This window comes from Lonchura striata, chromosome 12 (assembly GCF_046129695.1).
Source record: "Lonchura striata isolate bLonStr1 chromosome 12, bLonStr1.mat, whole genome shotgun sequence".
Lineage (NCBI taxonomy): Eukaryota > Metazoa > Chordata > Aves > Passeriformes > Estrildidae > Lonchura > Lonchura striata.
In genome coordinates, this window is record NC_134614.1 from 14,975,121 (window position 1) to 14,999,240 (window position 24,120).

Genomic DNA, 24,120 nt, shown 5'->3' on the forward strand with positions numbered 1-24,120 from the left:
CTGCTGACAAGTTCGCCTCCAGTTTGCAATTCTTGTGTCTGGCTGCACACAGAGTCGATGCCAGCCCCGTCTGATGTCTCCCCTCAAGTATCTGCTGGAGTGAGAGGCCATACTTGGAGGGACAGAGCACTCAGGGGCAGCTGTCCCACTGCTCCCACTGACTTGGGCAGTGCAGGAGCTGGGACTGATGGCCACCATGGGCTGAGGCCTCATCCGTTCCCAGCAGTGCCACAGGACGAGCAGCAGCCCCGGAGCTGCCGGGCTCTTTAAGTGCTGCAGCCTGGACAGCCTGGCTCTGAGCTTCAAGGTGATGTGAGAAGCTTGAAGGAAGAAGCAAAGAACTGTGAATCTCAGCAGAAATGGGGGTTGTGCTATTATACCCCAGTATCTAGGGAGAAGACTAAATAATTAATCACAAAAGCAACTGAGTGTTAACGAGCCGCACAGGATCAAACCGCATGGAAGATGCAAAGCCCCCAACCCTCTTCAGTGTGCTGACAAGCCTCATTTTAATAACTTGACTACCAAAGCTGAGAGGATAGGCCACAAATAAATAAATTTATCCCAATATCCCCTTTGGGCTTCTACTGGGGATCATCTTGACACCTTTGCCACCAAAGGAGCCAGTTCAGAGCATGTTTTACAGGGGGAAGTCCTGAGAGAGAAAAGTGTCCCAGGCTTTGGGTGGTCTTTGCAGAGGCCTTCTGCACATGCCACCCCACTCCCTCTGCAGCTTTAAGGAAAGGGGGGGATATACATTTCAAATAGGAAAAGCAAACATAATGCTGCTTCAGTGCCATTCCTAAACAGCAGAGTCTGAAAGTGCAGAACTGAGCAGCAGCATCCAGGAACTGTCAGGGACAACACGAGACAGGAAGGGAAATACACGGACATGCCTTTCTTGGATGCTCTGTCTAGTCAGCCATACTGAGGACAGATCATAGAATCACTGAAATTGTGTATTGCCCTGCACACAGAATATCCCTGTGCAGACTACAGGGCTGTCATGTACTACTAATACTAGGACACAACTAGTAAAACACAATTTAGACAGTACCAGCATTAAATCACTTTCCTTCCTGGCCCATCACACTAGACCCTGCACAGATCTCTGCTACTGCAGATTGTGATGGAGATCTTTAGTACTAACAGTTGCATCACAGTCCCTTGCATCAGGCTTTCTCCATCCTACAGTGAGAAAAGGCTGTGCCAAGTAGGGTTAAAGACCATGGCAGATTCCATTGTGCCAACAGCTACAGCAAAACAAATTCTGAATAATTTGTATTCTACTTAAACAGCACCATGGTTTCCAAAAGGGCTTGAGAAGTTAAACAAACTGGCAGGCAATAGGCAGGGTTCTGCAATCCATCACTCAGATGCTACAATCTGATAGGAAATAAGGGTCCTGCTTAATGGTCCAGAAGGAATGTATAGAACTTAGGGGTATTCACACACTCAGTGCAGCACACATGCACACACCACCTTCAGGGATCCTCTACAGGAGCTTGTTTGGGCTCTAATATCTTTATCCTGTGAAGTCTGAATAGGCTGATTCCTAGGCAGCTGAGAGTGGGAAGACAATTCAAATAAGACAGTGTGATGGGCTCTTGTACAGCTTCTCTGTGAGTGCAGGGCACCAGCCTCATGAAAAGACTAATGTGCTGATGTCATAATCATGCTTCTGAAAATTCCCTGTAATAAAACACAAAACCTTCTCTCCTCCACCATGATATCAATATCACAATTCTGATTAAATTAAGGAAAGTCATAATCTAAAACAATAAGCACAATTGGTGCATTTCCAGTATCCAAATGTAAACCTATGGGCACCAAAAGAACTTTAATCCTGTGTATTTTATCTGAAAAACACTAGAGACTATGGAATTACTTCATCTGCCCACATCTCTTACTAGGACTGGGAGAGAACAGAGTGAATTTTGTAGGCTTGTCCACCAAGGTATGCCACAAGACACCAGCAAGATCAAGATTTCCAGGGACAAGAGCCCCACAAATAGGACACATTTGCAATTATAAAGGCCAACCTCATAGCACAGGTGGGGGCAGAGAACTGAGACTTGGTCAGCAATTCAGAATTTACTAAGGCACTCACTGGCTTGGGGAGGCTTTGCTGCAACACTTTAATGATATATGGGCTGAATATTTTTCATTTCTGTGCATAAAACCTCACTCAGCTGGAATGAGGTTGCATCCCTTGTGGGTCATCATTTACATCAAAATCTCCCCCGCTTCTCAGCAGGACTTTCATGTCCCCCCAGCATTTTGAAGGCAGAGGCATATCTGTGTGTGGGGATGGATGCATCATTTTTAAACATTCATTGAGCTGGAAGTGTGGAAGATGCCAGCATACGAAGGGTTCAACTGATGTGTAAATGCAGCTCTTTGAAAAGAAGGAATTGAACACCAAAACTGGTTCAGTGCAGCTAAATTGGTCCCCTAAGGGCCAGTGGTAACAGAAACCTTCAGCCCAAATAAGAACAAGTGAAATATTCAGCAAACAGCATTTGATGTTTATGTGCAGGAAGAAAAAATAAAAAGTGGTGCAACTGTTGGAAAAAGAAAATATCGTGATACCCCAAGCCACATTAAAAGGAGAAGATAAAGGGTTTTTGGGAAAATGCTCTGGGTGTGGCAGAGTTCTGGCAGGCCAGTGCTGGAAGCATCCCAAGACCATGGGTGAAGTGAGCAATGGAGGTTGTGCCACTGGTCCCAAAACAACAACCCACTGCTCCCTCCAGGCACTACAGCTCTAAATCCCATTCCCTGTGGCAGTGGTGGGGAGACAGCACAGGTCTGAAATGGGTCCCCAAGGAATGAACACAGAGGATATCCAGGCTCTGACCCATGTATGAGTAGGACATGCATGAACAAACTTCCTTCTGTGACACAAGCCATCTCTGGAGGCCTTCAGCTTTGGTGACGTTTAAAGGCTGATGATATCCTCCTGTCCTTGGGTTGAACTTCACCTGATGCCTCAGAGTAGGAACAGGACCCAGCTCTTTTCTGCTCATTGGCTGTGTCCCCATGGACTGAGAGCATGAGCCCAATGTGCAGTTAATCCATCTGTATTAATCACAACAATATGGATATGCTGAAGGGTCAGGGCTTGTGCAGGGTTTACTTCACTCCCTGAGGTTTCCAAAATCAGGGTGCACCTGCCAGTGAGGCTTTAACCATCAGCATATCTCCTGTGCTGCTGGCAACCTGAAGTCAGCCTGCTCCACTGTGCCAAATGATAGCACCTCAGCCAGACAGACAGACAAAGCCTGAACTTGCTCAACAAGAGCTCAGTTCTTGACCATTTTCCAATACAAATATATTAAAAACAGCACAATCATTTAAATTTCCCTGTGAGGGATGCTAGAATTGCTTTTTGTTGTTCAAATCAGTCAGTTTTATTTCCTCCCTATATTTCTTCCTGTTTTCTTCTCAGAAAGGAATGTATAAAGGAAAGTATGTGAGTGGTCTAGTGCCTGAATTTCTTGAGTCATTTTAATTATCTATTATTATGCTCATTGCTTGAAGACAAAACTGTAAGCAATTCTTTCCAGGAAGGGAGTTCATCAGAAAACATGACAATAGATTCAAAGAAAGAAAATGCATAAGAAGTGAACTGCTCAGGGAAGCAACACTTGCTTTACAGGTGCAACACAGACAACATATTATTACTATTTAAATTCCTTGCTTTCTGAAAACGTCTCATCTTTATGACCATTCAGCTACATACCATAGAAACAAAAAGGAGTTATTTCTTCCTGCTTTACCAATCAAGGATGATTTTGTCAAAAAAAGACCTTGGCAATACCTCTGGAATTTAAGACCACAGGTATTGTTAATATATGGCAAGAGCAGCTGGTAAACTAACTGGACATTATTTTATTTTCCAGTGGGATTACTGAACAGATATTGGAAAAAACAGTGCTTACCCTTGGAGCCCTCGCTTAAAAGCGGAAGAAGAATTATTTCAGGAAGAGAGACCTGTGTTATTGAATTCATATATCTGTGCTTTTCTTGTTGCACTGGCAGTGAATCCAAGTGGGAAAGTATTTCTTTGTCTTGCAAAACCAGAACTTCGTTTGTTGTTCTATGATGATGCAGAAGCTGTACATGCCATAGCTGATAACCTAAAATAACCTGAGATGTCAATTCCAACTGCAGATCTAAATCAGGCACATCAGGGATCTGAGCTGGGATCTCTCTCCTCATGTGAATATCCTGACCACCCAGTCATTACCTATTTCTCATGAAAATGTCTCTTTATTCAGACTGTGGTTACAAAGCTCATCCTGGACTCTCAAAGGAGTTTCTAATGACAGGTATATCAAAACTCTCCAGATCTCATGCATCTCTGAGTTCTGACTCTCCCTTTTGATTAAAAAACTCCTACCTACCTTCATTTCTTAGACCACTTATATGGTTGCAATAGAGTTGGGAAGGAAGTAGGTGGAAAGACTTGGCCTTCCTCACTGCCAGAGGTATCAGCTACATTCCTAATTTCCCAAAACTTGTAAAGATATGCAAATGTATTTTAAGCAAAACAAAATATAAGCAAGCAGAGGGGGGAGGGGACAAACCCCAAGAGTAATGTGCAAAGCCTTGAAGTGAAAAAAGCTGATATTTCTTCTTGGTTACATGCCAGCTGAGAAAAGGCTACATCTTCTCACAGACAGCACTGAATCTCTGCTAACTTCATATGTTGTCTGAGGTAACTTGGTGAAAATTATGTTCACACAAAAATACCTCAGCAACTGTTGGTTTGTAATCACTTTTATTCTCTAATTGGCATTTGGCCCCAGTGCAACGCATGCTGATCTCTCCAAGCAGCACAGACACAGCAACAGCATGAACAACCCACTGCAGGATTCTGGACAAATGCCCAAAGCATTCATTTTCTGCTCAGGCCTGTTGTCTCAGTGTCTCAGTGGAAAAAAGAGTGTGTATGAGGAGAAAACATTATCTCATGACTGTTCTGCTATACTCCAATGCACCCAAATGAGAAGGGTCATATAGGTTACAAAGACAGACCATTTATTTTAAAAATAGTTTCCTTTTGGTTTGTGTTTCCTGAAATATATTGCAAAAAAGGAAACACAGACATATGTCTTGAGGATTGATATATCATGTGGCAATTTTGTAGAGAGCAAAGCCCTTCCCTTGTGCCCTCCCCACAGTCAGTTATCAAGCCCTGAATTACACACTGCTGTTGATTTCCATGGCTTTGTATGATTAATCTGGCTGTACTCTATAAAGCAAAAAGAGCAATTGGAACAGAGAGGAAAGGAAATCGCTCACAAAAAAACTAGGTTACAATAACCCTCAGGAGCTGAGTGAAACCAAGAAGAGGAGAAGAGTTCAGCACTGGGCTGCCAGCCTGGGCAAGGACACAACCCTAACTCCAGCGTGTCAGACCCACTGAGCCTCAAATGCACAACACAGCACATGTAGAGAAAAGCTTTTATAGACTCATATAAAAAGAAAGCAATGGATTTTTTTTTTCCCCCAAGGACTTAGAGCCTAGGAGGAGGCACACAGTGCTATTTTCTTTACCCTGAGTACAGTGAGGTGTAAGTAGCTCAAGCAACGCAGCAAAAAGTGAATAGAGGAATCCAGTTCAGACTCCCTCCCAACACATTCTGCAATGAGACAAATCACTCCTTTTAACTGAGCCAAATGAGCCAGCACAGTGTATCCAAGAGGGAACAGAAAGCTGGGGAAGCACTTCTTGTTATTAGCTAACAGTTGCATTAAGAGAACAGCTGATGGCCACCAGATTTGTTGAAAGTAATTGAAAAATTACCGTAATTTCAGCCTACAGCAAAAGTCAGTGTTGTTTACTTTCTGTTTGTATCTCCAACTCAAAGAAATATCTTTCTTGGCCAGACTACAAATATACAAAATTAAAATACAGACCTTTTACCTTGCCAATACGTGGCCTTGTTATTATCTCCACCAGAGCCAGAATGCTGAAACGTCACATCACATTATTTTTGTCCTCTTACTCTTCTGGAATGCATTGTTAAAACATTTTACTAGTTAATAAAATTTCATTCAAAGTAATTCCTTCAAAAAATCTACTTCCTTACCAGGTATTTATACACTGAGACAGGATAGAAAGCTGTCCTGAGGTGACTTTATGATGCTGAATTGTATCCCCATTCATCTGTTTAGCCCAGAAGTAAGTTTTGCACCTTTAAAACCAGATATGAGAGTGAAGAGGGGGAGAAGGAGAAGCAGTGGAATGTCTGAGGCAGCTTCAGCATTCTCTCTCTGTGTTTCTCAGACTGTGTTTTCTGCAGCACTGACAGCAGGAGAGAGCTCTCCTTTGCTTTTTAGTTAGTTTTTAGCTAGCAGAGGCTACCCTGGACTGTGGCTTTTCTTTTTCTTGGAACTGTTCAAACCTGCTCTGGACTGAACACCCAGAAGAACACTGGGGGCTCACACCTCTGGCATTTACAGCATTTCCAGATAAGGGACTGAGTGAGTCGAGCTGCACCCCATGAAAAGGACTTTCTGAATTTGCCATCTCTTCAGAACAGCGAGAGGTTTTATTGCTTCATATTATTCATTTTTTATGCATGTGAATACTTTGCTTGTTAAATAAGCCGTTTTATCCACTTTTCTCCAAGGAAGTCTTTTCCTGAACTAGTTGAGGGAGAAGCTGCTTGAATCTGCTTTCTAGATTAACCCTTCTGGAATTTTCTTCCCAAATTTGCCCTAAACCAGGACAAAAACTTGGATGAGCCAGCAAATATATAAAATATCCCATATTAGTAACATCAGTCTAGATTACTTCAGTTCCTGCCTTTCTAGCACTTTTAAAGGATATATTTTTGTAGGTGATTACAGAAGAAAGAGGCTAAAGAAAAAGATTCATTTTTACTGATACGGGATTATAATTTTGGCTTGTTCCCAATGTCACACCTGAGGTACAGATGAGCTTGGTAGGAGCTTGAATTTTAAGACTTTGAGGAGGAGGGAAAGCATTACACAGAATTTACTGATGGCACCCATGGGGTGATTTTAGATTTTCAATTCTGTCAAATTTAGGTGGATTTTTACAATTAAAAGGAAAGTACTTACTGCCACACTGAGAAAACAGAGAAGTTAATACAATCTCCTTGACATGGCCCTGAGGCACAGGAGCAGATTGGCCTCCAGATAGACCCACTGCAGATTCCCTGTCAGCTCCAAAATAAATGAAGAACTGTGATTTGTCACATCCCTGTGAGTATGCAAAGTCAGACTCCTGTACACGAGGGAAGAAATGCCATGGATAAAAAGTTGTACAGGTGCAGAGGAATAGGAAATCAAGGCATTTCCTCACCTGTTTTAAATGCTGCCTGCCAAGCTCCTTTGTATTATTCACTGACTAAGAAGACTGTGACAAAAATGTCCCATAGCTGTATGTAAGGAATGGAGTCAAGAGGAATGTAACTCAGTGACAAATAGGGAAAACAACTTCCTTTAGATCCATGGTTTTAACATCCAAACTCTCTCTGGTGACACATGCACAATGAGAAAAGAGAAACTTCAGACACACCTTATAAGCAGCAAGATGGTAATTTTGAAATAATATTCTTAAATCTTTTTTCTATTGACTCTGAACTCACTACATCTTACAACTCCAGTGAACTGGGTTTTGTTTATAAAACAGTTAAATGGCAACTATCAAATCACAGTACCATGTACATTTGCATTTCCTTCACTCACACACACTGCAGATAGGCCAGTGGTGACCTCATGGACCTTCTACAGCTTTCTAAACTCAAGGCCTGGTTTTCCTCTCTATGACAAAGCATATTAAATGTCATCTTGGTTAAGGAAATTATTCTTTGTTCTCCAAAAATGCCTGTTTGAGCTTGCAAGCCAGAGATGCAAATCAGCAGCATTTCCCTGTGACATGTCCTTGTGCCAGGGGATACATGGGACAGAGGGTGATGGGTGATGCCCTGCAGCCAGTAGGCAAATCCATCCACACAAACCAGCCTTGATCAATAAAAGGCACCTGCTCTTGACATCCTGGACTTTTCTCAAGGGAGACAGCTGGAGTAGTTGTCACAGAGAAAACAAATTACCAGTAAAACCACCTGCACAACAAATTGTTAATCACAGTAACATAAAGGGAAGGTATGGGATAGACTCCCTAGCCTTTGTTTTTAGCTTAAATAACACCCCCAAAGCCCCCACACAGTTTTATATGTAAAACAGAAAGAATACATGGACACACACACAAGGAGCCCAAGGATTTCACCTTGTGATTTTTGCAGTCTAAATCAAAGCCCAGATTTTCCAAACCACTCCAGAAAGAGCCTGGGACTCCCCATGCAGCACAGCAAGGGGCCCATGCAACTGCTCTTGTGTAATATATCCACAGCAAGGCAGGCTTGTCTTCCATTCCTGTTCCAACAGCTGGGATCTGGGCAGGATTTGCACACAGGATTCCAATATATGCTGTACCTTTCCATGAGGAAGGGTTAATGCCCCCTCAGACACACTGTTTTGCACATTGCCATCCCTGCAAGGATTTATCATCTGCCTCTGGGCTGCTAGGGGCTTTTTTCATTCAATTACCCCCCTAAGAGATCAATATCCTCTCTGCTACTGGAGCCTGGAGGAAGATGAGGGATGAGCTGGGGCTGAAGGCACCACACAGCACTCAGAGCCAGTGACAGCCACCTGGGATGCTAGAGCACCAGGCTGAAAAATGGGCTTCATTTGGAGACATAAATAAAACATGCCCAATCATGAGTTATTGATGAGATAGGGAAAGGGCTGAAGTGTACCCACGCTGACAGAAAGGGAATCTCAGCCCCTGCCAGCTCAGTGGTTTGGGCCGAGGGAGTTCCCTGTGTTCAGCACTGCCTGGTTTTCATCACTGCAGCAGGAAAAGCCCCATGAATATTCACAGCAGCACCTCCAAGATGCCTTCTGCTTTGAAACAGGCAGGTGAGGATAGATCCTAGCAAGCAGTGATCACCCTAAAGAAAAGGTGGCCAAGCAAGGGCCATAACACTGCACTTGGCCTCACCATGGGCTCAGCCTCTGCACCACAGCTTCATTTTGGGGATGAGTCTGGTTTCTCTGTGTGTTGGTTGCCCACCTACTGTGTTTTACTGGCTCCTCTGGGCCTGGAGGATAAATACAGGAATATCAGTGGTTTCTCTCCTCAAGGAGTAGAAGCTCCACTGGACTTTTCACTCTCTCAAGCTGTTGTGTGGTGCTCTGGACTTGGCACCACACCACAGGATGGAAGCAGCTTACCTGCTTGCTCTTTTTTTTTTTCTTTTTTTTCTTTGCCAAGTAGAGACCCAAAACTTTTCTTGTCTTCCTGCAGTGAGCAAATCTTTTTGTGACAGAAACACAATTGCAGCAACACTCCCTGCTATGAAATACAGCCAGGATGCTTTACAGTGCAATACTGCTACAGAGCAAACAAGGTGAAGTGGCACAAGAACACGTTCTCAGTTCATGGGATTGATTCCCATGATGCTGTTCTCAATAAAAACAAAACCAAACATCTTTCTGCACCAAACAGGATGCAGTAACTTCCATCTAAGCGACAGCAATGCCTATATGCCCAAATGTTGTATCACTGGAAGTCTGGGTCTCACTGTAAAACCTGGTGTTCTAAAACTTTTTTTTTTAATTGAAAATTACACTCTATATGACAGCTTTTCTGAACATATTCTTCTATTTTATTCCTGGGGGTTTCAGGGTGAGGTTTTTTTTTTTTGCTTATTTATTTTCCCAGTTCCCAGTCAAACACACAAGAGGAAGAACAAAAGGCAAGAGAAAGCATCTAGTCCAAAAAATAACATAGGAAACGTAACTCAGTGAAGTTTAAAAGGTTGAGAAACACTGAAGTATGTAAATGGAAAGCAGAACATGCATTTTCTTTTACAGAATGTGATGCCTGGCATGTTCCAGGTGACAATCTTTGACAAAAAACCAGCAAAATTACTTTCATTACATCATTCACACCACACAGTAGGAGAAACTAGACTGGACAAAAATAAACATATTTTAAGCTTGAATGTCTCAAACCAAGTAACCAAGCTTTTCTTCTGCCATGGCAGTGGGGTCCAGACCCCTTGGTGTGTGCTACTGTTTGTTCAGGCAGCTGCTGGTCTCACCAGCTCTTGCAGAGCATCCCCTTGGGCTGCAGGCTTTGGAAAGCAGGAGAAAAGTGAGGACACCTTTGAATTGCCTCATTTGCTGCTTTTCAGTCCAACACATGTATCTGGTTAATTATTTAGGCTCTTCACTGCTTCTGTTTACTTATTTATAAAATACAGTTGATTTGCTGCAGTAACTGGGGGCTAGCAGGGCAGGCAACCACCAACCAACCTCCCCAAAGAGTCCCTTTGGAGCTCAGCTGATTGACAAGCATGACCAGACAGAAATCATTCTGCTTTTCCAGTGGAAAAATACACTAATACTGAGGAAGGTTAAATTATTGTGTTGGACAGGTATGTTCCTTGGGGTCTTCAGCAGCACCTTCTGCAGAGGATCAAGAGTCCTTGAAGCAGACTGAGGAGCCCTGCAGCTGTATGAGCTGATGTTGGCCAAAGACAGCCAAGAGCTGTGGGCAGGGAAGTGCTGCCAGCCCCAGACAACCGGCTGAATGCCTGGTGGATTAACTGTGAATGTTCCTCATGCCAGGAAAAGCTCAAAGGCTCAGCGAGAGAAATAAAGCAGGAATCCAAGAGGACTGACAGCAAGAATTTCTCCCCGAAGTGAGGGGATTAGCTGGGAAGGAGCAAAGTTTGAGGGATGGAAAAGAAAATAGCAGAGAAGGCAGAAGAGTTGGGGGAAGGGGTCTGTTTGGAAGAAGAGAGGAGCAATTAGTAGATGGAGATCAATCTTTATTTCTGTGAGGATGTTTAAAGCTAAAACTACACAAAACTAACAGCAGCCACCATAGCTGAGATTTGAACACCTAACCTTACAATTAATTAAAATCAGCTTTACCAGAGGAGTTTCCCCTCAGCAAGCATCCACCTGCAGAGCCAGGCAGAGCATGGTTTGGGATACTGGGTCACATAAATGCCTGGACCAGAAGAGAGACAGATACCTGGGCTGGGGTATCTGCCACTGTCTTTCACACATCCCCTTTGCCATTTCTTCCTGTCTCTCCTCAAAAGGTGGTGGGAATTTTTAGTGCCAAATAATGGTCTGACCATCTCATAGGATGCAACATGTGAAATGCAGCAGAGTTTCATTACTCACAAACATAATTCATAGCAGCTCCTGTCCTTGGTTGCTGCCCAGTCATGATGGGCTCATTCTCGTACCAAAGTGACCAGGCAATATTTATTTTTGATCATTCTTTTGGGTATGTTCCTTAAACATCATCTGTCCCAAAATGCTGAAGATGAGTAACAACGTCTCTCTCTCTGGTTGTTCATTTCAAAGCTCAAGTCCCAAAAGCCACTTCCAGCTCAATTTAATCCTTGATCAAAGCAGTACAATTTAGCATTGGATTAGCAATTCTCTCATTTAAATCTGTCACTAAGAAAAGCAGGTGAAATAAGTCAATTCTAAATATTTCAACTAAAGCCACTAAAACTTTATCAGGTAGTACAGGGATAACTCTTTTTTTTTTTTACTTTCATTACAATCTCAGGCTGCATATTCAGTGTTTTGCAGGCACAAATGCATTTATTCTGCTGTGTTACTTACTTTCCTGGAAAATTGTAGAAGAAAAACCCATCATGTTCCAACACTACTGCCAATTCCTTAAGGATATGTAGCAAAAAAGCATGCCAGGGAAAAAGGACTGTAAAAACTAATAAGGCACCAGACTTTCTCCTGGCATCTGGCAGTTACAAAGGGACACCAGGGTTTGATTCAAGCACTTCCAGTCATTGCCCTAGAAGGTGGAAATCCTGCCTATGCCAACATGTTTTATTGCAAACATGAAACTCCTTCCAGTTCAGAGAAGCCCATGAAGCCTCCAAACTATGGAGGCAAAGAAACAAAGAGGCATGAGGATAAACTGTCAAAGGCAAGTGATGCCAAATATAAATTCATACATCTGAAATAAATTTAGCTCCAAGGCTGCCACAGCAGGACTGTAACCCTGGGGTGAACATGCCCTTGTGTGCAGCAGAGTACAGGAGAGCATCTCACTGCCTGTGCACACACAGGAGGAAGGAGCACAGTGGGGCAATCACAACCTAGGTGCTCTCTTAGCACCCCAGTAACCAATGTCAGACTCCTGCTCCCTATTCACATCCATCCCATTGAATTGCAACCTTGATCTGAGTAAACACTTTTTTACTTTAGGCAAGTCACACATAGGAATTGCACCCTAAACTTAAGGTCCAGTCCACATCAGAAACTTGTGCATTGTGTTCAGGCCTTTCTCTTTGCTACTAAAGTTTTCTACCTGCTGGTCCTGACAGAGTTTCTGTGTATCACCACAGAAATCCTTGCATCAGCATGTAAGTGTCTCTCCCCGTAAGTGAGACTAAAAGCTGAGTTTATGCATTAATTTGGAATCGATAGCATCCGAGTTACACTGAGCCCCTAAAAGCTGTTTTGCTTTAGAGGTCCCCATAAAAATGCAGGTCATCTTCCTTAGCAGCAAAGGGCTTTGATCTGCTGCAGGAGTGCCGCTGGCTGGAAGGGCTTGCACAGGGGAGTCAAGCTCCAAGCAGTGAGAACTGCTTCAGGCTCCATTAAAATGCAAAGCTCCCAGAAATCAAAGGCAGCAGCAGCAGGAGTGAGCCCCGGCTGCAGCGCAGCCCTGAGCCAGGAGAGCAGAGACCCCGGACAGCTGAAGTGGGGCGAGGGACCCTGGGTCCAGCACAACAAAACTTCTGCACTTCTGATCTGATCGCATGCAGCACTGCAGGATGGTGAGTACAGAAACTGTCCTGTCTCAGATTAATTTGCTCTGAAATGAAATATTACTGTTCCTCAAACCTTTCCAAAGTTGATTTTCTCCCCATTATCCTGCCAGGTTTCTCATCCTTTCAACCCACTCCCCTGCTGGAAGGAGTGTAGGGAGGGACAGTCTGGTGGTGTCCAACACTCAAGTGCTTCTCCCTGCAAAGTAACAGCTCCCATACGGGAGGAGGGAAACCTTGTGAGACTCTGAGGCACACCTAAATCTACTTTACTGCAGTAATAACCATGGCAGATGAATATAGAAAAAATCCAGAGAGTCAACGGAAAAAAAAAAAAAAATCCAACATCTGAAAAATATAGGACATGCAAGAAATTAAAATAATCCTACTCCCGCCTGCCAATGCACAGAGGGTGAAAATCAATCACAGCCCAAGTAGCTTTTTTTCCTCTTGCCCAGCTAAGGAAAAGCAAATGCTCAAGCGAATGCCCTCCAAGTCCCTCTCGGGCAGGAGCGAGCTGCTCTGCTCTGACCGTACCTTTGCTCCTCCGTCTCACCACGCCGAGCCGGCACTTGAGCGAGACCGCGAACATCTTCCTGCAGCCTGCAGCGCTGGCTCACATGGCTCCGTGCCGCTCTCCCTCCGCACCTCTGCCTGGCTCTGCGAGGGGCTGCCGGCTCCAAATTAACGTGTGATTACTGTCAAATGGAGCCGGGCTTTAGGCAGTGGCACTGGCAGTGAGAGGGAAGGGGCTTTGGGGGGGAGAATGGCAGACTGAGCTAGAGGGGGCACAGACCCTTTTCGGTACTTTTCAGTGCAGGGCTGTTTTGTTATCTCGTCCAGATTAATAAAATCACACATTGATGTTTTAAACCTATCACTGGTCTCCCACTGTTAAAGGCTGGGAATCTGGCACTACATTAACATATTAATTTGCAAAGTAAGATTATTCCTTAGCACACACGAGTGCACGCTTGCACTTCACTAGAAAGCTAATCCAGAGATTACCAGAGCAAAGGAGATAAAAGCCCTCAATTTTATGGGAGCAGTTCACCAGAAACCAGCACAAATGCAATGGGACTGTTCTAGTAACAGCCCCAGCAGGGCAAGTCCTGCTAAAAAAACTTGTCTGCAAAACAGCTTTTTGTGTCTGTAGAAACCACTGACAATATCACGGAGACCTAAGAGGAAAGCCACCATCCCACAAACTACATGTAGAACATCAATATCCCAAACAAACTTCACACTATTTTTTTGTGGAAAGATTTTAGAGAGGGTTTGTGATGGCACACAAGTCTCACTCCCTTTCTTGTCCAACCCTGCTCATCCTCACACTTCTGGGAGAACAACACCTGCTGAGGACTCTGCCCAACCAATATGTCAGTACCCCCTTTCATCTGAATTTCAGGCCAAATCACACTGGGAGTAGCACTTTAGTTGACCTTTTCTGCTGAGTTGAGCCTCTCTCAGCAGCTGGATAAGCAAAATATTCTTCCTTCTCTCTATGGGAACTTAGATTACAGCAGTAGTGGTTCTCAGTTCTTTCTTACCATGGTCCCAGGGGAGCTCAGAGGTGCCTTCCAGGAACACACAGGAAACTTTGGATCTGTACAAGAAAGCTTAATTACTAAATCAATACCTGAGAGGTAAAGGCTGTCCTCAATAGATGGACATCTGGGAGTTTATCTCTAGCCAACATTTCTGCTGATCCCACAGATGATTTGGAGATTACAATTCACAGCCTGCAGCCATTGGTCTGTGGAAACAACACACTGTGGCTTTCCAGGGTTCACCTGAGAGACATGACACAAAATAATTCACCTCCAGTGCCTGATCTCAGCAATGCTCTGCCACTGAGTTTTTGCACTTAGCCACCAGAGTTACCTTCTGACTTTTCAGGCTAGAAGGACACATGAACAGTTTTGCAAATTCAGACTCAGAGGTATAAGTTTGGAACCAAAGGAAAACAACACAGAAAGCTTTCCAGCAGGGAAAGGGCTATGGAGAGCTACTCTGAATGTGTAGAAGTATTAGCAGCACACACAAATGACAATCCCAGAGAACTAACACCAAATCCAAATTCAGGAATTCCCATTATTGACCCTCAAAACTCAATAAACCATCAGTACTTTCGAGGTCAATCTTGATGTAATAACACAAAAGATTTTCTTCTTTTCTCCATCTTGTTTTCTTTAAAATTATATAGAATTGAAAGCACTGACAAGTGTGTACATGTGTGTTAACTATAGATAAATTTAGATGTAAATTATGTATTTAAAGCCTTGTACAGAAGATGAAAAGCCTGAGCACTTGGGGACTGATTAGATCCCAAATGTTCAATTTCTGAGACAGTCTGAGAGCTGACTCCCAGCACAGAGCTGACTCCAACCATGCACAGTTGCATGTTCTGTTCAGGCTGCTTTTTCTTCTCTTCCATCTACTGAGCACAGGCATCTGCAATTAATTTCACTGGAGCTGTAGCAGAGGATCTTATCCTCTTTCTCCAATCAAAATACCATTTTGCACCACACCTTCCTTGCTTTCATGATGCTGTAGTACCAGTCTTCATATAAGACTAGAGGAACTATGCCATTTCATTCTCTCTCTAGGTTCATCACTAAAATTTAAGGATATTCTGATTTAAACCTGAATATTAAGATCCAATTTACCCTCCTCCAAGAGTCCCAGAGAACTTCTCTAGCCAGGGGAATTGCCTGAATGTCCCAAGATATTAGCTTTACCTTAGAGGAAATTCCAGTTGAAAACAAAACACAGCTGTTTCTCTACAATACTGAAATAAATATGTTTTCTGCTCTCCCATATATAAATCTAATCCTCATTTCAGCTCAGGAAATGACTGTGGGGACACTGGTCATCAAGAGTCACAACAGAAGTAGTGAGAAATGCAGCAATTAAACTAAGAGGATAAAAAAGCATTTGTATAATGGGAAATCTATTACCATTTATCGTGTCTAGTATTTGAGGTGGCCCTGCCAAGCCATAGAATCCATTGTAAATAATGCAAGAGGATAATGAAAATATACACCAAGTTTCAGAAAAAATAAAGCAAAATGCAGTGTGATTAGTGAATATACAGTATTCAGAATATATGTATGTACTGCTATGTTTATCTGCCTGACAATGAACACACATTTTCTACAACAGCAACCAGTGGAGAAGTGGCAAGGAAAAGAAACAGCCTTCTGTTCGAGTAACCATTTAAAAATATGTATCAGAACAAAATCATAGGAACAAAAACTATTCCAAGTAGAGCTCGTATTAAATTAGTTCATTTTTCCCTTGAAGTTGCCATACAGTTTGTTTTCTTCCTCAGGAATAATAAAGCAAAATTCTGTGTGTCTAATACATATCCTTAAAATTACACAATGTACTAAAATGCATTTCAGAAGGCAATATTTCCTTACTAACAGGTGCAGTTATGGCTGAATGTATTAATGTTACAAATACTGATAATACTGCCTTTGTGAATTTGTTCTGATTATTTTCATCTTCTCTTCACTAGTTTAAAGGATGTTCCCACATTACTTTTTACGTGCTTCAATGACTATCAGTACAGTCAGTGGGAAGACCTATAAAACAGGCTCTAGGGAGAAAAATGCAGATTTCTATCGAAAGGCAGCCTTTCCTTTTCTTCTTTTATTTTGGTATTTGCACATTGTCTGCAAAAAATAAAACCAGGTACTTCCAGATACTGGACTAACAGTCTTTTTATCATCTCCATAGATCAGACCACATTAAAGTGGCTAACCAGTGTACACCTTCCATTAAGAAAGAAAGCAAAATAAAGTTCACCACAGATAGTTTTTCTCTGTAAACAGAGTATGAGTCTATATGGGCATGTAGATTATGTGGGATTACTGTCCTGCAAAAATATGTCAAACAGATGGACCAACTACAATCCAAAGGTATCTCTCAAAAACATTCATGCCATAGTGAATATTATGATAATCTATTGCAATTAACAGACAACAGATTTCCCCCCCCACCCCCCCCCCCACCCCCAGGAGCCCTTTGAGAGCCATAGAAGAAAATAACATTGACCAACTGTGGCATTAAAGCATTTGGAGACAAAAAGTCTGCCTTAGATAAGCAAGTGGGATCAATGCTGAAACAACAAATCCAATAGAGTAAGCCTTGAACCAAAGGCAGGATGAGCTGATCTATAAAATTCAGGTATCCCACAGACTCATTGGCTGCTATCTGTTGGCAATGAAGTCCCCCTTCCTGGCATATGAATTCCCACAGAAACACCCACATCCTCTGTGGAAAGCAGAGCAGCATTAGAGTAGCCAGAAGGGACTCTCCTCTCCTCCAGGCTCCAAGTTTATTGCCTCTTGGAGTGTGTTAAATCAAATATGCTGCTAACAAATGCTGTTAGCTCAGGCTGGGGGGTCAAACTGGCAGCTCAACAAAGCCAAACTGAAGTGCTTTCTCCTCATATATTGACATTGTCAATAACAGACATTTGGAAGAAGATGTTCTACCCACATTGACACCTGTACTGCTTTAACTGATTGCCCTTAATAAATGATCCTGTGACAGTGTGAACAATGAATAATTTCATTGAAACTGTGCTCATTAGTAGACAATTCCCAAAAGGAAATGGTCTAAATTATGCTTTACAAGTACCTTGCCTGATCCTAATTAGCATGGCTGCAGCTTTCCCTGTGCAATGCCACAGCCTCCAACAGAGTAAAATGTGGGTTGGGATGTGTCATGTGGCACTATAACGTTTAATTACCCTGACAATAACTTATGCAGGTGACAGTCTGTCACTAACTGTGTTCAGCAAAAAAGGCAAATATGCTTCAGTCATTAACCCTCACCCGTGATACCTTGAAAGTTCTTATTTTCTGCATCCAGGGCCACCTTTTCTGACCTACACTCTTAACATCCTGTGCAACTTCCTACAAACTCACCAAAAGGACACTTCATGAGAAATGCCATGTTTAGTTTTCAGCTACATGCAATTATTTCCCCTGAATTAGAACTTCTCGCAGACCCACTATAGCACCAGCTGCAAGAAACCAGCAGGAGGCTCTTTGGAAAAATTCCTAGTTCTCACCATTGCATTTGCTGAGACAAGGAATGCAGCCATGTGTAACCACCATACGTGCTGACAAATTCTTCCCATTTTTCCTCTCCATAAGTCACACCCCATATGAGCAGGAAGGCTGAACACATTGGGTTTTTTGGGCACTTTTCTGCAATTCATGTGGGTGAATGGCATTTTAGTCATGTCACAGAGCTAAGAAGATGACTACTTTAAGCATTCACCTCTGTGTTCCTTTCTTGAGATTCCAGCTTAAGTATTACTTGTAGACATCTCTTCCTACTATGACTATTTTATCAGCTGATATTTGGAAATAGGGTTAGAAGAGCTGAGCTGTATTGTCCCAAAGAGTAGTGACCAAAGTGGTACTGCCTATTGCCCACAGTAAGAGGAGTGGTCCTGCAGGTGCAACACTTTTGCCAGGATTCATCCTAAAACCAATTTATTTTGCCAGGAAATGCTGAAGCTATCCTTTAATAATTAAATGATACAATATGTTTGTTCAGGCTGTGAATCTATGGACAAGACATCAGTCTTTCCAAGGAGGCAGCTGAGTCTCCTGAAGCAAGAAATTAAAATAGTCTTATCTCTGTGTGCTGTGCTGCCACTTGCTCTGACTGCCAATTGACTTGGGAGAATGAAAGGCTCCTGCAAATGCTGCCTGCAGATGCCTGCCTAGACAGGGGTCATGCTCTGCCTTCATGGATGCACTCCCAACAGGCTTCTCCCTCTATTTGACATTGTTGCTGGGCTAATGAAGCAATTAGGCAGGAACAGCCCAGACGAGTTAGAAAGCTGAAAGGCAAAAGGCATCTCCCTTTTAAGCAGGTTCCTGTGCCCCAGTTTAAGTGCCAGCTGCAGTCCTTTGCTGTGAACACAGTTAAAGATAACACACAAATCTGTCACTTACAGAGCACCATCAGCCCCAGAAATGATGGTAGGAAAGCTGCAGTCACTGCAACCTCCAGCTTAGCTTTGAAATTAAAACAGCCTAATTTTAGACATTTTATATAGGGAAAATTTAAATAACCATGCAGAATCAGTACTGCTCATGCTAGGATGTATATGTACCTTTTAAAATAGCGTGTTTGTCCTGGCAGACTTGCTGTTACAAATATTTAGCACCCAGTTAAAAAACTACTTTGTTTTTTAAGCAAAATATTGGAAGCTTCAAGTTTAACAATTATTAATCAATAACAGAACGTTCAAGAGGTCTTAAGGACTCATGATATTGAATTTTATTATTCTCATTAAACACACTGCACCAATATTTTGTTTGCTTATAGAAACCTCATCCAAGAGTTCATTTTGCCTACAGTGAAGGATTTGGCCTGTGTTTTCTCAGGACATGCAGCTGAATTATCTTTGTCCACCAACACATTTCATGACCAAATCCACTGCCACACATAACTGGGATTATTATTTCATCTGCAAAACACTCTGGCAGAAAATTTCCCCATCAGTGGCCTAGCCACTAGACTGGAAGACAACAGCAGAGTAGGTAATTGAGCCCAGCCCAGAGTAAATCCATTTATCCATCTGTAAATTCATCATTAATTTTTCCTCCTTTAAGCATTTTTCTGTTCACACAAGGCTTGAATTTCTCACCCTATTTGACAGTAGGTGCTGATTTACCAGCCCCTGTGGTTATCAGACCCAGAGCTGCACCATCACAGAGGTGACCCAATGCTCACTTTTCCAAGAACTGACTGCACTGTTAATTAACTAGAGATTTGTTTGGGAAGTGTCTAAATTGTAATAATTATCACCATGATGGCGTAATTAATAATGGATTGAATCTAGCCAATAGCTGATATTTTGAAAAGTACTTACCAGCAATTCCATACTTCCTACTAAGTGAGATATTTATTTTTGTCATCCAAGGGAGACTTTAGGAACTCCATCTCCCATGTCTGCAGTCTTCAGACTTAATTTATTATCCCCATTTCTGAAGTATTTTCTTACTGTAATAGCCTACATTTCCCTCATCCCAGAATTGCCAAATTGATTTCACTAATCAGCAATGCCAAACTCAGCCCTTCACAAAGGCTGTGATTCAGTCTATACCTTACATTTTAACTTGATGTCTAAAAACAATGTCAAAGCTGCATTTTATAGCCAAGGAGACTCTCACTCTCTATTTGCATTTCCTCATTAATGGGTTGGTCCCACCATCAGGTGAATAAGGTGGAAACACTTTGCTCCAAAGTCAGTGGTGATGCATCCCACAGGAAGGATTTCAGATGAATCAGAGGAAAGATGGTGCCTGTTTTTTTCTAAACTCCTTTGCTGCCTAGCTTTGCCTATTTATTTTCATTTTTCAACTGCAGAAAATCTGCCAAAGCAAGTGCTGCAGAGCATTTTGAGAAGCTAATTCAGTATGTGTCTCTGCTTCCCTAGAAATTCCAGCTGTTGGCCTCCAGGCTCACCTGTGCTTGTCTCAACCACAGAAAAATTCAAGATGTGGCTGCAAAAAGAACTGAACTACACAGCTCTTTATAAGCAAGCAAGGTGTGGATGCCACCTCTAATCATTTGAGCATTCATGTACTTGGTCTTGAAGAAAAAGGTATGTCTCATCAAACACTGTCACTCATTTCCTTGCTGTTTTTTACAGTTGATCCCAAGATGGAAGGACTGGATTGAATCTGATCATTCTAGTCCTCTGAAAGCTGCTACCTGCAGCTCTTATTTACCCCCTCTCTAGCACTTGGCATTATATGAAATGTGAGAAAGAGGCACACAGAAATTTAAAGAACACTTATCAGTAAGAAAGTATATTTATCAGAACAAGATTAAAGAGATTTAAGGAACTCATATATTTTTCCTTTTCTTTTTGCAAATATTAGCCTTCAGCAAAGACATAAAAAACATTTGTCTTCATTCTAAAGAGAATATTATCAACTAATTAATTTCTAGCACCAAACAGTCCAAATGTAGAAGGGCTTAATTGCTGAAAATGTTGAAACAGAATATTTTCTCAGCAAAATTTATGTTTGGCTACAATGGACTGAATCTGTTTGATCAAAAGCTTTTCTGTACAATTATCTTTGCTAGAAGTTAAGAGAGACCATAATCACTTGTGAGCTTTAGTCACCTCTGAATCTCCAGTGAATGCCAGCAATTCCCTTTCCTTGGGCACTGCAGGACGTGCAAGTGGGGTGCCCAGGAGGAAATATAAATAATGCAGCTCCACAAGGCCCTTAGCAAAGAGGAAGATCAGGGCTGCTGGGGCTTTGAAAGGGCACCTGACTCCAGTCAGGAAGCACAGCTTTCTCCTTCTGCTGGTCCCCACAAGGGAAATCACTTTGAAAGGTTAAAAAAGGGCAACTCTTCCTTGCTCAATAGACCAGGTTATATCTTTCATAGGAGCAGAGCTGCTAATAACTGCTTCATTTACAGTTCACTCACCACTGCAGGGCACCGGAGGAGAGAGGATTATTAGGGTCTTCAGCCTGTGGCTTCCTTGGGATCCTTTGCCTTTACCTACAAACATCCCAGCCTCAATGCTATTAACCCTGACTCCTTCAGAGCCACATATTAATTCCCACTCCAGGTTTTCTCTGTTCTACCAGCAACAATGCTGCCCTCACTAGCAGAACACTTGGTGCCAGCCCTCAGTGCTGTGCCAGGACCTTCAGGTTGAAACCTCAGCTGCTTGACTGCTGCTTGCAGTGCTCCAGCACCATCCCCAGACCACAACCATGACCAAATAGTGCAGCACACATAGACCCAGCCTTGTGCCAATGCTCTGCCAAAAGGATCTCTTTCCCTTTCCTGTTTCTCTACCTTCCCTGGTGTAGAGTCTTGTCCAAATCACTTCACCTCTTGCAATCCCATATAAAAATTTATTTAGAGGTTCCTCACATTATTTAAGTTACCACCGCTTTTACCATACATCATCCTCACATCTAGGGGCATACAGAGTTCTTTGAACAGCCACATATGAAGAACAGAGGCACAGGAATACACAAATCTCTTTTTCCAGCATTTTAATTTATGTCTGGAAACTAAACTACCAGCTTTGCAATTATTTACTACTGTACAATGAGACCCACAAGATATAAACAGAGAAGACAACCCAGTAGGACAATAAATTGCCACAAACCAAGCTGTCATCAGAAAATGCATAAAAGCCTTGTGAAAACCACCCTGCTGATGGGACACAGGATTTTATGGCAGCTGCACTTCCACAGACATTAGGTACAAGGTCTCTTCCAAAGCAGGAGATACCCATTCCTGGCCTCCACCACCACCTGCAGCTCTTCCCATCTCCTTCCCTGCTGAGGGTCTGGGATACCCTTCTCATGAGTTTTGCCCCTTGGTTTCCTAAAACACACAAACCCTTTGGACAGCCTGGCCCTGCAGTTTTGGACTCTCTTGTTGCTGCAGCCCCCTTCTGCAGAGGAACCACTCTGAAAGGCACCTCTCTGAAGATGTTTGTCTTAACCCCAGGGATCAGGTAGGACAAGACCAGCTCTGAGACCAGCTCAGAGATCATTGCAGCTTCTGATCTCCTTTGCCCACCAGGACTGCCACTCTGTGGGTCCTCATGTCCCTCCAAGCCCCAGTACTTGTGAACTTCAAAGCCACAAAAAATACACTACCAATTCTGGCAAGCTCAGCCAGTGACTTTATATGGATGTCTTGGTTTTAATCACGTGCCTGGGGGATTTCTTGTGGGAGGATGAAGCAACTAGGTCTGGCATCACACAGGAATGAAAGGGTAGGACTATAACAGAAATGATCTGAAAGACTGAGCAACATACCTTTGAATTAATTTATATAACCCAGAAGTTCAGCAGCTCTGTATTTTTAAGGTAGCCAGTACTGGGTGAAAAATCATAATAAATGCATCTTAGCTTTCAGAGGGACCAGAGGGAGAAGAAAATTGGTTCCTCTTAACATTACACATGATTGGGATGTAGGTTTATATTCAGAGCTTTAGAAGAATGCAAAAAGAGCTGTACTAGATGGCACACGTGTATAGGTCACTGACAATCACCCCTCCCATACCAAATTTCTTTCTTTGTTGAGAATAACATGAGGCTTTCCCAAACAGCTCCTTTGCTGAATCCGTCTTTCTGCTTAGACACCACAAAGCAGGCAATGGGAATGTGGGGGGACACAAAACAAAGAAATCCAGAGACTGTCCGCAGGGAAATCCAAGGAGCTACGAGAAGATAAAACAAGAGGCAAAGAAGAATCCTTATGAAAATGCATGAGAATGTGAAAAAGTGACAGGCCAATTAAATATGCCTAAAAAGGATCAGAGATTATCCTAATGCCACTGTCATGTCCTATTGTTCTCCACCCTCCCTTTGTTTCCCCCCCACCATCAGCCTCCAGAGAAGCAGCTCACTGGAGACTCCCAGTCCCTCCTGCTCATCCCTCTGACCAGCAACAACCACACAGGTTACAGACCCATCACTCCCTGCATCTTGCAGACCCATCACTCCCTGCACCTTGCAGACCCATCACTCCCTGCACCTTGCAGACCCATCACTCCCTGCACCTTGCAGACCCATCACTCCCTGCACCTTGCAGACCCATCACTCCCTGCACCTTGCAGACCCATCACTCCCTGCACCTTACAGACCCATCACTCCCTGCACCTTACCAGACCCATCACTCCCTGCACCTTGCAGACCCATCACTCCCTGCCTCGTGCCTCTGCCTTTCCCAGTCCTCAGCCAGCTGCTGGCATTCCCACTCCCGTGCACTGCTCCTGCAGAAGGAGCACGAATGCTGAGAGCCTGCAGGGAGTGGGAGCTGGCTGGCACTTCTGTAAACACCACTCTAATCCGTTTCAGATATTAGACTCCCAAATATGTGTTTTTAATAATAAAAGCAACATTTAGATGCTGCCAAGAGAGCCAGTAGCAGACACAGAAGAGCCACCCCCACCAAATAAACAATGGAAAATGTTCGCTTATCTTTTCATACCACTAGGCCTCCAGGCTCCAAAAGAAATGATTGCATTCATTTACATTTTATTGTGGAGATATAACTGGCTGGAATAACTGCCAGCACAGAACCCAACTGCAGGAATGCAGTATTTTTCTCCCCATTTGCCTTAACTGATGCTTTTCTCTTTTTTTCTGTCAATCCATCTCTATCACTGTTGCCTGGATGGCAGAAGTGCATTAACCCACTACCTATCTTGCATTTAGGG

General features: G+C 43.0%; 1 protein-coding gene and 1 long non-coding RNA gene across 2 annotated transcripts in view; one reads left to right on the top strand and one right to left on the bottom strand.

Moving 5' to 3' along the window:
- The window catches only part of GRIP2 (glutamate receptor interacting protein 2), a 256,543-nt gene that overhangs the window by 109,630 nt on the left and 122,793 nt on the right, over nt 1-24,120 (bottom strand). The window lies entirely within an intron of this gene.
- LOC116184103 (uncharacterized) lies at nt 12,672-20,756 on the top strand. Its single transcript, XR_004148841.2, has 3 exons — nt 12,672-12,881; nt 20,347-20,457; nt 20,563-20,756. It is a non-coding gene; the product is annotated as an uncharacterized LOC116184103 (long non-coding RNA).